Source organism: Colius striatus, chromosome 1 (assembly GCF_028858725.1).
Source record: "Colius striatus isolate bColStr4 chromosome 1, bColStr4.1.hap1, whole genome shotgun sequence".
Taxonomy (NCBI): Eukaryota; Metazoa; Chordata; class Aves; order Coliiformes; family Coliidae; genus Colius; species Colius striatus.
In genome coordinates, this window is record NC_084759.1 from 7,110,352 (window position 1) to 7,124,899 (window position 14,548).

The 14,548-nt window shown below is 43.9% G+C and overlaps 2 long non-coding RNA genes across 6 annotated transcripts in view; one reads left to right on the forward strand and one right to left on the reverse strand.

Moving 5' to 3' along the window:
• The first annotated feature begins 64 nt into the window (after positions 1–64).
• LOC133624988 (uncharacterized) lies at positions 65–8,040 on the forward strand. Its single transcript, XR_009818273.1, has 3 exons — positions 65–2,059; positions 4,638–4,754; positions 7,157–8,040. It is a non-coding gene; the product is annotated as an uncharacterized LOC133624988 (long non-coding RNA).
• Positions 1,494–14,548, reverse strand: part of LOC133624986 (uncharacterized) — a 26,802-nt gene continuing 13,747 nt past the window's right edge. For 3 of the 5 annotated variants that reach the window (XR_009818272.1, XR_009818271.1, XR_009818267.1), the window contains 4 exons: positions 10,672–13,427; positions 4,948–4,996; positions 2,385–2,614; positions 1,494–2,255 (listed from right to left, as the gene is read on the reverse strand). This is a non-coding gene — a long non-coding RNA (uncharacterized LOC133624986). The remainder of the gene's footprint in view (positions 2,256–2,384; positions 2,615–4,947; positions 4,997–10,671; positions 13,428–14,548) is intronic. The other 2 variants (XR_009818269.1, XR_009818270.1) reach the window with 2 other exon arrangements.

The window sequence follows — 14,548 nt, forward strand, 5'->3', positions numbered from 1 at the left end:
CGCCCGCACGCCATTGGCCCAGCCGTCGGCATGGCGACGCCGCTGCCCGCCCCGTCGGGCCTGGCCGCGGCGTGGGCCCGGCGCTCCGCGGGGAGCGGCCCCTCAGCGAGTCCCGCCGGGACGGGCCGCAGCGCTTCGCGAGCAGCGGCCCCGTCCCCTCGCAGGGTGGTTGTGGCAGCGGAGCTGGGAGTGCTGGTGTGCGCTGGGGCTGCCAGAACGGGGCTCGGTACCGGTTGAGCCGAGACACGGGATTTGCCCGACCTGACTGGAGTGTGTTTGCCTCAGAAAGTGACCCTGGCCGTCCTGCTGCTCTCATGCCCGTCTTACACCTCTTAAACTGGTCGCCCCTCGTACCTGCCTGTGTATTTAGGTCACGGACAGAGCCAGGAGCAGCATTTCTCCTTTTCAGTGCGCTAGTGCGAGAGAACCAGTGTAGTGTAAAGCAACAAAACCTGCCTTTGGTCATGAGATTTGCCCGAAGGTACCTCTTGGAAGTTGGGTTGCTTGCAAAGCATTTTAAAGTACAGCGCCATTCCTTTCCCCTGCTGCATATTACTTATTAACTGTGGAGACCTGTTGGCATTTGAAAGTAGGCCAAGGAGGAAGGCTTCATGAATCACACTTTGAAATCAAACACATTTTGTGGGATCGTTTTTTAAATGCAAATTATATATATATAAATATATATATATATATATATATATATATGTATGCTGCAAATGTGGTGCAAAGATAGGAGAAAATGGAGCCCTGGCAAGTTTCTGGTAAAAACTGCTCTTTGCCATTGTATCTGGATAAAAGTACATTTTAGTTTCTGGGTTCATATTTGCATCCCCTTTCTGAAAAATACGATCTTCAAGCCGGGGAAGACGGGACGGGAAATGCAATGGCATCTCTTATTTGCCCGTTGCATTGTCTGCTTGCGTTTGTTCCTGGAAGCCTCCAAATGCTGTACTTTGTACACACCACTTCTCCTCTACAGTATGTCACTGTAAGATAAGAAAACGAAACCAAAGTTGCTGTCTCTGGCCGAGGGAAGCTGGAACTGCAAGGCTTTTACTCAGTGTAAATACTGGGCAGCTATTTGAAGACACTCTGTCTGTGAAGAATATTAATTATGTTCCAGGAATGGAGCCATAATGTAAACTCAGTTTATTTGGCAAAAACAGTACACATTGTTCTGCTCCTAAGGGAAAAGTGTGGGGGTGGGGGAATCTAGCTTCTGCTCACACTACCATATTTGTAAGCTAGAATACTAATTACAGGAGCAAAACCAATAATACGAGCAAAACTGCCCTGATGAGGATGTCATGTGGTCCAAGGCCACCCTCAAAGCCAAATTTGGTGTTTACTAATCTGCAAAGGACCAAGGTTGATGTGAGGCAAAGCAGTTTGCTACCCTCCAGAACACATCTGGCTCCCTGAGACCAAGTGCACCCTACCTGCTTGAGCAGATCCAGTGTTGCGGTACAGGAGTCTTTACTAGCCTTTGTATGAAGCCAGTGGTACCTTAGCAGAGTCTCCAGGCTGTTAGTGAGAAGTTGCCTATGAGGCCCCTGTGCTCATGAGCTGTGGGAACACTCCATACTCTGAGTAGTTCTTGAAGCAGCTCATTAAGAGTGCCACAGCAATGCTCATTGAATCCGTTCTTGGGCTCTCTAATGAAAAGTTGTTTATTATTAGAGGAGTGGTGTTGTACCAGCAATATGTACAGAGTGTGGGTGTATCTATGCTTGCAAACACACCTTTCATACACGTGTTCTTGAAACCACCTCCTATCAAAGGCATAGCTTTGCTGAAGTCATAACTTAGAAATGCTCCTGATAACAGCTATGTCCCACCACTCCTTATCCCAGTTGACATAGCTGTCAGTTAAAGGGGTTTTTCGTGTTTTTTAATAGATGCAGCCAAACGTTTTGCTGGTGTAAAACCCCCTAAAGGCCTCTAGAATAGAGGTTCCTGTAGCACACTTGGCTTGAGAATCGCCGTCAGCTGATAATTAAGGAAGTTCTGCTGGATAGTTGGGAAATTACAGTACTACATGAGAACATCTATGAAGGTAAGAGACTTTCAAGGATTTATTCTGTTCCAAAGCATCTGTAGTTGTACTAGAAAATACTCATCCTTGTGTTTATGAGCTGGATTTCCTTGGGAAGTTTAATAAAATTCCTTTAAACTGTTTTATAGCTAGGCAAGGATAGAAAGAAAAAAAAAGGCTCTCTAGGCACCCAGAAATGTTCTTGCTGCTTTTCATTCTGGAAAAGAAAAAAGAAATTAATTTAAAATGCAGCCTTTTTGACCTGTTTGGGAAAGAAAAACACAGACACTAAAGAAACAAACACAGTGTAGATGTTTAAACGTTGTTTTAATGAGATGTAAATTACCACTGTGTGTACGAGCTGAAGTCCTTTGTTCTCCAGCGGAGATTCACTTAAGGAAGCTGACGGTGTTTCTCTGTCGTTCCTCCCAAAGGGTGGAAAGCTTTACACTCTCCTCAAGCCTCCCAAGCAGCTCTGCTGTCAGCAGGCTCACACTCCTCCAGAGCTGATTTGTAGAGCAGCCTCCACTAGAAAGTTTGCCAATGTGACTGAAGTAGAAGAGCTGGTAAACCCTGCTAGAAAAAGAATAAATTTTAAATTGTTTTAATGACTATATATTGCTTGTATCATAACTGCAAAGGGTGTTTTACTGTTCAAACTGCACCTGAGAGTTTTTGCCAACAAAACTGTATCGATTGAGAATGTTGTTACATTCCTGGTGTTGCTACATCAGCAGAACTTTTAAATATAAACCAGGCCTCTGACCTCTGCCAGTCAGATTACTCCATGTCTAGGTCCACAGGTCTCATGCTGTTCCCCTCATTTTTATTCATATTTAGGGTTGTACCTTGGTGACCCTTGACCAAATAACCATAAGCCTTTCCTAACTGGATTATCTCCTGTTTAGAGCTAAGCACCTAGGTTACTCCAAATGTGGACAGCGTAGTTTGTTTTGTTCCTAAGGTCAAAACGTAGGAAATGCTGGGATTCCAGACTGGGGAAACCACAGAAATTGCAGTCTGGTCCTCCAGGGTCTGGTGGTGAACAGAGCTGAATTGGATATGGATGATAAAGGAACCATCTCATCTACTAACATTGCTGTATTTAGATAATCCTGTACTCTGTAACTTTTCGATATGGTTTGCATTTCACAGCCTCAAAAATTCTTAAGACAAGATGAATTTATCTGATAGGTTGGTAATTAAGAGAAATTCAAATACCAACATACTGAAGATATGTTTAGTATGTCTAGACTAATGTACTCACTTATATTCCCCTGCAAGGCTTTGCAAGAAAGCCCTGACAGCTTGTAATTTCTGTAACATTTTCATTGTGATAGGTTCATCTTTACAAGAAGGCAGACAGACTACAAACAGCAAGGAGCCAGGATCAAAGGCTAGGGATAGATAGGGAAGAAACCCATGACTCCACATATTCCTCCCTTTGCCAGTCTACACTAAATACTGTGACACCAACACCACATCTCTAAAATATTCTGGACAATATTATCCAACCCAGTATTTGCTCTGTGCATATAACAGCCAAAGGTGTTTGGTTTTGTGGAACACATCTTTATTTACAGTGACTCTAACTAGCTGGGCTGCCAGTAAGAGCCTGATTAACAGCACTTCACGTTCCTGGTGCCAAAGACTTGCTGAAGAGGCTTGTGTAATCTGGTGAAAGCCCATGTAGTCAGAGCTAGATGGTTACTGGTGACATGTCACCAACTCAGCTTCTGAAATGACATCTTGCTTGGTCTTGGGAGATGGAGGCACTCCAAACCCACCTATATTTCACTCTGACACGTCTGTGTCATCTTTGGCTACCCAGGCAGATGTTTATTACTGTTCTGGGTCACCTGTGACTGGGTGACATTTTGCTGGGCAAGGTTCTGGGTTGCTACAGAAACTGTGCAGATCCATTCAATGAAGCAAGGCTGTAGTGACAAGACTCGTGCTTTCAGCAGGAGCATAAATAATTCACGTTTTTGCTGGCCTGCTCTCCATGCCTGCCTGACAAGCAGGCTGATGGCTCAAAGGGAAGCAGCTGTGATTAGCTGGAACTCATACCTAAAAGGTGTATTTACTGAAGTAGATTATATTTTCTAAATGTTTTGTTTGAGAGCCTGTGTTATTTTGGAGAGGGGCAACACCAGCCAGCCTCTCTCAACCGTTTCTCAGAAAGATAACAGGAGAGACTCTTTGTTAAACTCAACCCACTCCTATCACATCCCATCACACCAGTTGAGCTGCTAAGGAGGCAGCAGGCTTTGGGACTGATAGAACACACTGTCACATAACACCATGAATTCCCCTGGAGAAGATCCCCACTGTCTCAGATTTGCCTGACTGTCCCTACTGCGGGCAGCAGCAGCCGTTGGCACAGATATCACCAGGCTACTACATACATTTAGTCTGTTTATGAGTGGTGCTGGAACTGCTCATTAAAACCTGCCATGAAGCTGTAGAACTACTAAAATACCTCTTCTACACACAAATTCAAGAGGATTCCCTCTGTCTTGAGTGTAAACTCTTCTTACTCTGCCTTTTTGCATCTACTCAAACCATCACTCCAATATTTAACTCACTCCCTTCTCAGTCAAGCTTCTGCCATTTGGATCTGGGAGTTCACCTTCTGCAACACCAACATCCCCCTTTAACAACTGTTTGCAAGAATCTGGGATAGATGTGAATATGGGATGTCAAGGAGTATGGGGTAAGTGTCAATGAACATGGAGTCAATGGCAGTCCGTGGCAGTGTTTGGGTGAGCTGAGCTCTCATCCACCTTTAGCAAGTCAGTAGCCCAAGAACTTTGTGGTAAATTCCACGTAGTTTAATAGTATTCAGGTTGTATTTGTGTTCAGTAAGACTGCAGTTAGCCTGGCCTCTGCTCGAGTCATGGACTCACCTTATGTTACAGTGTGGTCTGATAAGAAGCACGCTGTATGGTGTGTAATCTGTGGGAAAATAAAAAAGGCCTTTAGCACTTAGATGTCATCTGTCTTCTTTAGTGGTCAGCTGCATCTGCTGGAGGTTGTGGGTGCCAGATCATTGTACTGGGAGCTGCCACCTGAATTACAGCCCCTCCTGCCTTCCCTCTCTCCATCACAGCTGTGTCTGGCTGCACCATATTCTATGGTTTTGATACTTCTGTGCATTGAACCAGTGAACCAGCTTACTAAATGTTCTCAAGTTAGTGTGGGAGAATGTGTTTGCTTTTCCTAGATCCCTTTTTAGAAACGTTTTGAGCCTGACAACTCTGTGGAGTAAACTGTAAAGAGAGGGAAAAGCTACAGACTTCTGGTTGTGGCCTTCACTCTGAACAGCAACGGCACGTGGATCCACAGCAGCGTACAAGCCTATTCTAGCCATATCCATGAAGCTGCCATTTCTGTCAGGAAGTAATGCAGGGCATGATGGGTGATGGAAGGTGTGTTGTGATCCATTCTAGTTCCCACATCCTTTTGGGAAAACCAACTGCTCCTCCATGCATCTGTGTGCTGGATCATTCATGCCTTAGTGTACAGCTGTGCACTGGTCCCCATTGAGTTTCAGCCCCCAAAACATCACTGTGGTTGCCAAGTTGGTTCTGAACTTGAATCCCATCCTCCGCAATAACTGTGGCCTTCGTGGTTTTGCACTATCAGCATATTTCATCCATGTATTTTCTACCTCATCATCATCATTGTTTAACAAACTGGAATAGACCCCTGCAGCCACCTTTCTGCATGAAAAATTTATGGAATCAGACTTCTGCTGGCCCCGTGGGACTTTAGAGCGGTTTGTTGGTGAGAATGCACCACGAGGCAAACGTTTCACTGGAGACCAGCTATCTGATATCCACTGCATTTTGCTTATGTATGAGTCCTGTTAGCTTATCATAGAAAGAAATAGGGTTGCAATTTGTACCTGATACAGTTCCTAGCTGATGAATCCATGCTAGCTGCTTCTCATCTCCTTGCTATTTTCTAAATGCTTACAAATATCTGCTCTGCGTTGAAGGATCTGGAGGTGACCGGCCTTTAATGTGTTAGTTCCAAAAGCCAAACCCATCAGATCCTGCTTCTCATGCATGGTATTAAAGCCACATGCCTTACATTAACCCCCTAGGAATGCTGGAGGTGATTTACAGAATGGATTTGCAGGCTGCAGGGCTGCATGCTCACAGTGAGTCTCTGAGTAGCAGAGAAGCATCTGATCTTTGCACTAACACCGGGGGAAGGGGGGGGGGGGGGGGGGAACTGGAAAAACAAACAAACAAAAGGCACTGTGACAACCAAGCTCTGAAAAGGAAGAGCTTTCCTTTACATCTTCATGGAAGCAGAGCCGAGATGGGCCCCTGCAGGTGCATGACTCTCTTCTGCTCCTGAATCACCGATTAAGTACTCTCTGAGTACAGTCACACAACCAGTTTTGCACCAACCCTATAGCTGTTTCAGTTGCTTTGCTTATGGGACTGTTATGTGAAACAAAAGCCTTACTGAACTGTACTCATTCAGTGGCTTTTCCCCCCTTTGCTCTTCAAGTGGCTCCTTATCCACAGAAGGGTTTTTATTGATTTGATATTTTTCCAGATAAATTTACATTGCCAACTGCTAATGTCTTTGGTACCTACTGGGGTAAAGAATAAAATGGCACATTGGCAAAGATTTGCAAGAGATTTTAAACAAAAACCATCTTTGTGTTGGTTTGGGTTGTGGGTTTTGTAATTAAAAAGAAATCTTCAGATTTTCTTTTGCCAAAGCACACTGTCCATCAGGAAATGCAGAGCTTGACTCTGGGATGTGAAGCAGCTCTCCCTGGAATCAGTAGATAAGGTGGGTGGTGCTGGCTCTTTCTAGCTCTCTGATTAGATTAGAAGGCAGTACCACAAATTGAATTTGATACTGCTCCTCAGGGGATTCTACTGGGGAAAAAAAAAGTTGTGATTCTTGGCTAAAAATCTCATCTCCTTTGCCTGGAAATGTCAATTCTGAGGGTTCAGCTCACAGCACTAGCCCAATGGCAGCTTTGTACTGTGGTGAAGACTCTTTGTGTGTGCATTGTATTGCTTTTCTCTCAAGAAGAGCAAGTGTGGTCTCAGGATGGCATTTTAACTCTTACTTAACTTCATACAGATGTGTTCCAGCAACTTCAACACTCACAGGACCTTTTCCCACTGCCAGGCTGGATGCTCCCTACATCTCTTCCCTCTCTAGTTTTCAGTCTGGACAAGAAAACCCATGCATGGGTCAGAAACATTATTTTTGCAGTGATGTGAGCTTGTGTGGTCATTAAATAAAACTGTTGCTAGCTCAGATGCAGAAATGCTTCCAAGAAACCCTTTGCCCCATGTCCCACCCTGGACAGCCCTCCTGGATAAAATAATCTACAATATTATCAGACTACATTGGGCCAGTCTCTGCAGCTGTTTACATCAGAGGAACCACACAGATGGCAGGAACCATCTAGAGGGTGGGGGCACTGCAGCATTATCAGCACATTATCTCCTGCTATGCCACATAGCCTCTTCCCTTGATTCTTCAAACAGGATTTTCCTGTTACTGTGTGTGGGCTGGAAGGTTTAACTACAGTCTGACTTTTCCTGCTGCTAAGATTGTCACTGCCTCTCAGAGGTCTTTGTGGATGTTGAGTAAGGAGGCAGAAACCTGCTGAGTGGAGTAGTAACAATGCTCTGCAAACCCAATCTTTCTAAAGGACAGCTGTCATCACCACCAAACAGCCAAAGGAGCAGCCGTCCCCTTTACATTAAGGAACAGTTTTTGTCTTAAGCCTCTTTTGTATCTTGTAAGAAGATTAAAATAATTAAAGAGAAACCAACTGACCTGTTTACTATTAAACTTATGACACATAGCTTCATCTTATACATGGCCAGAATAAGCTAAAGGACGTGATAATACAGCCTTTATGCTGCTCTTGAGGACTTCCAAGCTGGAATACTTTGCTTGCATCCATCTCCAGAGGATCCCCAAAGCTTCCTAGTTGCACACATGTGCCACCCTCCACAGCTCTTGGAAAAGAAACATCCTGTTTTGGTTGTTGCAGGGTAATTATTCCAACACATGAAGAGGAAAGTTACCTTGGCTGTGCTACAAAGGTTTTGAGGAGGTGAAAGTGTGTCAGGGGTGGGTGGGATGGGGCAGGTAAAACCATGGCAGCCCTGCAGATCCTGCCTGAGGGCTTCTGCACAAGACAGCAGCATGTTGGTGTGAGGGACACAGAGAGGACAGAGAATGCAACCTTGGAAGAAAAGTGCTGCAGTAGATCCCTCTCTAACAGCCTGCTCTCCAAGGCTGCAAGACAAAGTGATAAAAGCATGACAACTTCTTTACAGCTGGTGGTGCCTCAAGCCTTCACCTTGCCAGCTCAGCCCCAGGAACACTGAACTAAGTGTAACCTTTTTAAGGACACCACAGTAAAACAATTTACTGTCTGACCTAAGCAGGGATGCTTGAAGAAGTACTCACAATGTTTTTCTTCACAGCCAACATTAAAGTCCTGGGCTAATTGCCAAGTGCTTTTACAATATGTTTGCCTGAGTTACTAACAGGGAAAATACTGCAGCTACAGTTTATCTGCACGCTGTAGGAAGAGACAGCTGCCTAATATCCCCGTCTGCTTGCAGCACTGTGCAAAAAGTACTTACAGAAAATATTGCCAATCATAAGCAATCCACAATGAACTAACAAACTGTTCTCTTTCCATTGGGAGCAGCTGGTAAATTGGGATATAGTGTGAGAATCAGCATTTGGAGCTGTGCCGATGGAGAGAGGGATTGGGCCAGGTTACTGGCCTGGTCACCACCAGTTCCTGCATTGAGTTGGGTTTGTATGAGACAATACTGTCCTTGGATAGCTTGGCATAATTTTAAATGTAATTAGGTGAAAGTTGTATATTTCTGTGTCTAATGAACCCCTTCAGTGGTGTGAGAGGAGCCAGAGTCCCACCCTCATAATAAAACCAACCCTTGATAATCCAAATATATATGCTCCATATTTTATATGATTTAGGCTGCAATTTCAGTTAAGTCAATAAATGAGAAGATTCAAGTTATCCAGTCACCAAGTTAATACAGCAGATAACCTGAATACACACATACTGATGAACTGCTGAAGTGTGGAAGAACTCAGCAGCGAGTTCATAGAATCACAGAATGTCAAGGGCTGGAAGGGACCTTGAAAGATCATCCAGTCCAACCCCCCTGCCAGAGCAGGACCACCTAGAGTAGGTCACACAGGAAATCTTTCTCAATCTATCAGTTTTTTCTTCTTGTTGGCAGAAATTCTGTCTTCCCTCTTCGCTCTTTCCCCCATCACTGCCTCTATCCCAAGAGTAAGGAAGTACAAATAAGGTACCAATTTGTTTCATTCACACGATGTGAAACACAGCAAAAATTGCCCACTAGCACATAAACAGATAGAGGGGCAGTAAATATGCTTTGTTCAAGCTCTACATCTGTTACAAAGGGCCCCATGCTGCAAACTCTGCAATGACACAAGCATTTTAAAGGGCAAAAATCAAACTGATTAATATAGCCCAACAAGTTAGCTCTGCTGAGGTGCTTTACAAGCCTTTTTCCTTTGCCTTGCTCTTTTATTGCTCCTTGCCTCTGCACTCAGATTGTACAAATGTAAATGATCAGGAGAGAAACTTAACACTTTCAGGCCAAAGTTTTGCAATGGAATTAAATTCAAATCCCTGTGTTCTGCAATTCCCTCTTGCCTTGGTGGTGTGCAAATCAATACACTAAACACAGGGCAGGAGAATGCTAGTTTTGGCAGTTCACTAAAGAATCCACATTATAATCCTGCAAAGCACCTCCTCATTTTGGAGGTGATATATATATAATGATATTACAGAATCACAGAATTTCAGGGGCTGGAAGGGACCTTGAAAGTTCATCCAGTCCAACTCCCGTGCCAGAGCAGGACCACCTAGAGTAGGGCACACAGGAACTCATCCAGGTGGGTTTTGAACTTCTGCAGAGAAGAAAACTCCACAACCCATCTAGGCAGCCTGTTCCAGTGCTCCATCACCCTCCAGTGAAGAAATTCTTCCTCGTGTTTCTTTGGAACCTCTTTATGTTCCAGCTTATACCCATTGCCCTTTGTCCTACCATTGGACATCTATTAGCCCTCTGGTGGAGTCAGCAGATCTTTGACGTAGACCTGCCTCCAGTTTTCCATTGAAACAAATGTCCCAAACAACAAAGCCCTTAACTTCAGAAATCAGATTTGGTTAAAACTTAAAGGAATATTCAGGTATATTACCTGTACATAATCTATATGTTCAGGTTATCTGCTGTATTAACTTGGCAACTGGATAACTTGAAAAGAACACTTAAAGCAAGGCAGAACAGAGAGTTTCTGAATTAACTCCTTGTAGGGCAGGTCCCTTGTTCAAAATGCTCCTCTCTGTCCTGTTCTGCTCATGAAATGGTTCACCCAACTCATGGTGCTTCACTGTGCCAAAGAAGGCATCTCACCCACTTCCACAGGCCCACCCATGGCTGCAGCATCCCTCCCTGGTCCCAAGCAACACCCATTGTGGTTTATTACACAGAGTTCCAAGGAACCAGATGCACAGTAAAAATGACAACAGATACTACCTCAGGCTCTATGTAATTGCCTACCTTGTCCTATTTGCAGCTGGCTCTGTGTCCTGGCAGGTGTCCATTGTGGGTGAATACGTTTGGCAATTGTGTGTCTTCTGTTGTCTTATGCAGGTGAATGAAGGCACACGAGCAAATCCATAGCACATAAGCATATTTATAACTTACACATAGCTTCATTCTAGGCTGTGGAGTCTCATTCTCTGGGGACATTCAAAACCCACCTGGACGAGTTCCTGTGTGACCTACTTTAGGTGATCTTGTTCTGGCAGGGGGGGTTGGACTGGATGATCTTTCAAGGTCCCTTCCAGCCCTTGAGATTCTGTGATTGCAATATAGAAAACCACCACCAGAGTTGGTTGGTTTTTATTGCAGATGTTACAGCCTGGGTAATGTAAGGGATGTAGGTAGTCGCTTTGGAGACAGATCCAAGAGGCTGGTGATTTCACACCAGAGCTTCTGTGTGCCCTGTGAGTTTGTGACCCAGGTTGCAGCATGAGGTAAACACATCTTGTGTCCCATGTATGGGCTGCATACAAAGGATGAGTACATGAATAAGAATCTCACAGAGTGCATTGCTTACCTGATTTACCTGCAGTTTCACCAAACTGATTAAAACAAAAGCAAAGATCGATATTTTGATTGATTTGTGCAGCAATTTCAGTTCAGTCCATAAATTAGCAGATCCAAATTATCCTGTCACCAAGTTGACGTGGCAGATAACCAGATTACATAATGAAAGAAGTAATTCTTTTTGTTAACCTTATCTTAGAATTTAATGAAAGTCTAATTTTCTTTTAACCAGAAAACCCCAGCTATTATTTAACTGATATTTTTTTGGAACAGTTCATATGTCACTGGAGGATCCTGCTGTTACTGAGTGTAGGTGGCTTTTGACTATTAAGTGTGCATTTGATGTTAGGCAAGTTAAATGATCCAAGCAGACAAGAACTGCACCTGTGGTCAGCTCAAGAATGTAGTTACATAACATCTTTACAGAATCACAGAATGGTAGGGACTGGAAAGGACCTTTAAAGATCATGTAGTCCAACCCCCCTGCAGAAGCAGGGTCACCTAGATCAGGTCGCATAGGAACATGTCCAAATGGGTTTTGAAAACTTCCAGAGAAGGAGACTCCACAACCCCTCCGGGCAGCCTGTGCCAGGGCTCCCTCATCTGAACAGGAAAATAGTTTCCCCTTATGTTTAAATGGAACTTACTGTGTTCCAGCTTCATCCCATTACCCCTTGTCCTGTTGCTAGATACAATAGAAAAATTGATGTCCCAACCTTCTGACACCCACCATTTAGATATTTGTAAATATTAATGAGATTCCCCCTCAGTCTCCTCTTTTCTAGACTAAACAGCCCCAGTTCCCGCAGCCTTTCCTCATAAGGAAGATGTTCCAGTCCCCTGATCATCTTGGTGGCCCTGTGCTGGACTCTCTCCAGAAGTTCTCTGTGCCTCTTGAGCTGGGGAGCCCAAATCTTCTTTAAATTTCCCTGTTAACACATTAGCAGGTTTATGTTCCTCTTTGCTATCACCATGCAAGATTTCAGATGTAGATAGATGATGGTTGAATCATCTTCAACGACAGTTTTCAAATAGCACTGTCTTGTTCACTGCAAAGAGCATACCGGTGATGGAGTGCTTTCCATTTTTAGCAACTGTAAAACACACAGTTCACTCTGCTCTCTGACTGTGGCTTAATGACACAATAAATCCAACATTAGGGTCCTTAGGATCAGAGCAGATGTACCATAATCCACTATCCAAAGAGCAGATCCATCTTTCACTTGTGCTGTCAGTTAAAATGTCTTCAGAAGATATGTTAATTGCACTTTGTACTGACACAATGTGATTACAAATACTGCTCTCTCTGTGCCATTGCCACTTCATCTCAGATCAGACATCAACTACCTGCTCTTATTAAACTCCTATGAACTTCATGCCACAGGTACTTCATTCAGAGGGAATGTGGCCCTGTGCCCACACCTAACTGGAACCAAACCCATACTCTCTGGAATCCACCAGTGCACTGAGCCAGTAATAAAATGATGGAAGCGGCCTCACACATCGCTGCATACACGCTAAAGATAAGATGCTGTCACTGATTAAAAAAAGTTGAAGCAGCTGTTTAACTTCTTAGGATCTCTCTCCTTAAAGTCACTTGGGGATTTTACCTAATCAGGTATTCTTCCATAAGGGTGAAAGGCAGAATGTGGAAGAATCTTAGCTGAGAAAACTTCACCCTTGCACCTGGCTGAGGCTGCAAATGCAAGAGCTACATCAGTATCAGTTTTGGTTTATAAGAATAATTAGAATTTCTCCAGCACAGTATCACCTCACATCCCTTCTCTTTTTGTCAATCACTGTCATATTCTCGGCATTTTTAAAGCACTCCAGGTTTTTCCTGTGACGGAACAGAAGTAATAAGAGCTCACAGCCCATCTTGTTAGCTTTTGACCTAAAAAACAAGGCTTTTTGGCATTTTATAATAGGACATTCCACTCATAGCTAAACAAAGTTTTCTTGTTCCACTTATCAAGTGGCTTTTTAAAAGCACAATTCTATGATTCTTCTCTCTGTATGAATGAATATTCAGGCTTCAGAAGACATGGTAGATTATCAGTTTGGGTTGTGGTGTTTCAGGGAAGAAGAAGGAAGAGAGGAGTAGCATCGTCACTGCTTAAGGTCAGTTCTTGGGCTCCTGGCTGGTTGTATTCTGTCAGATGTCTGAAAGATACAGCTGCTCTGTGCACTGCTTGGCACCTCCACTGCTTTAAGAATAAAATTGAAGATAAAAAATAGCATTTTTCATACACCCAGGTTTTGCATCATTGATTTGTGTTGGAAGGCTGACAAGTCTGCCCCACGCCACTCACGACCAGTCAGCAGAAGGGCAGTGCGGCATGTTTTTGTGTGCTGTTGTACCAATGTGTACTTCTCTTCTTTGCCATAGAAGCTGCAGCACGTGCTGATTCAGTAGAAAAACAAACCCTGTAATAACTGCAAAGACTTCTAGTGATTACAGTCCCAGCTGCTTTTAATTCTTGTCTTAGTTCAACTCAACAGAATGACTGGATTTTAAATAGCATTCCCATAGATGGTCTTACTGTAGTAAATCTCTTTGCCTTGGCTTCTGACAAGGTGAAATATCTCCTTAGCGCTACTGCAAGGCAGAGACAAGGCATCTGCAGGGAAGAGTAGAGCTTGTTTTGCTGATAAGAAGCTGCTTTTAGAAGGAGAATTAGCCCCTCTAAGTATGCATTCTCTTCAAACATGTCACAATCTCCCTGTTGCTAAAATCTGTCTTGTTAATTCCCTCCTCATTGGTTTTGGCATGAGGTTGTCCCAAATCAAGTAAGTGATAATAAATTTCTGCTCTAAGAAGGTAATATCCTTCTGGGAAAGCTTGAGCATAGCCATAAAAATATTCCACAAGGAAAACTGTTCCATCCCATCTGTATTGTCAAAGGTTTTGCAAAATTCTGGGCCTTGACAAAGCAACTGTGAATTGTCACTATCCAAAGGCACTGCATTTCAAATCTGGAGGCCTTGCTCCTTTTACCCTACTGACATCATTTAGCTTGTTCCATCTGTTTTCCTCTTCGACTGTGGGGTAATACCTAAGGAAGACTCAGTGCTAGGAAGGCACGATGGCTGTACAACTGGCATGTGGGTTACACAAGAGTTCACGCCACATGAACTGCCCCCAGTGACAGGCAAGACTGTGACATTGTCACACTGACATAGAATGGTAGGGTTGGAAGGGACCTTCAGAGATCATCTAGTCCAACCTCCCTGCAGAAACAGGTCCACCTAGATCAGGTCACACAGGAATGTGTCCAGGCTGGTCTAGAAGACCTCCAAGGAAGGAGACTCTACAACCCCCTGG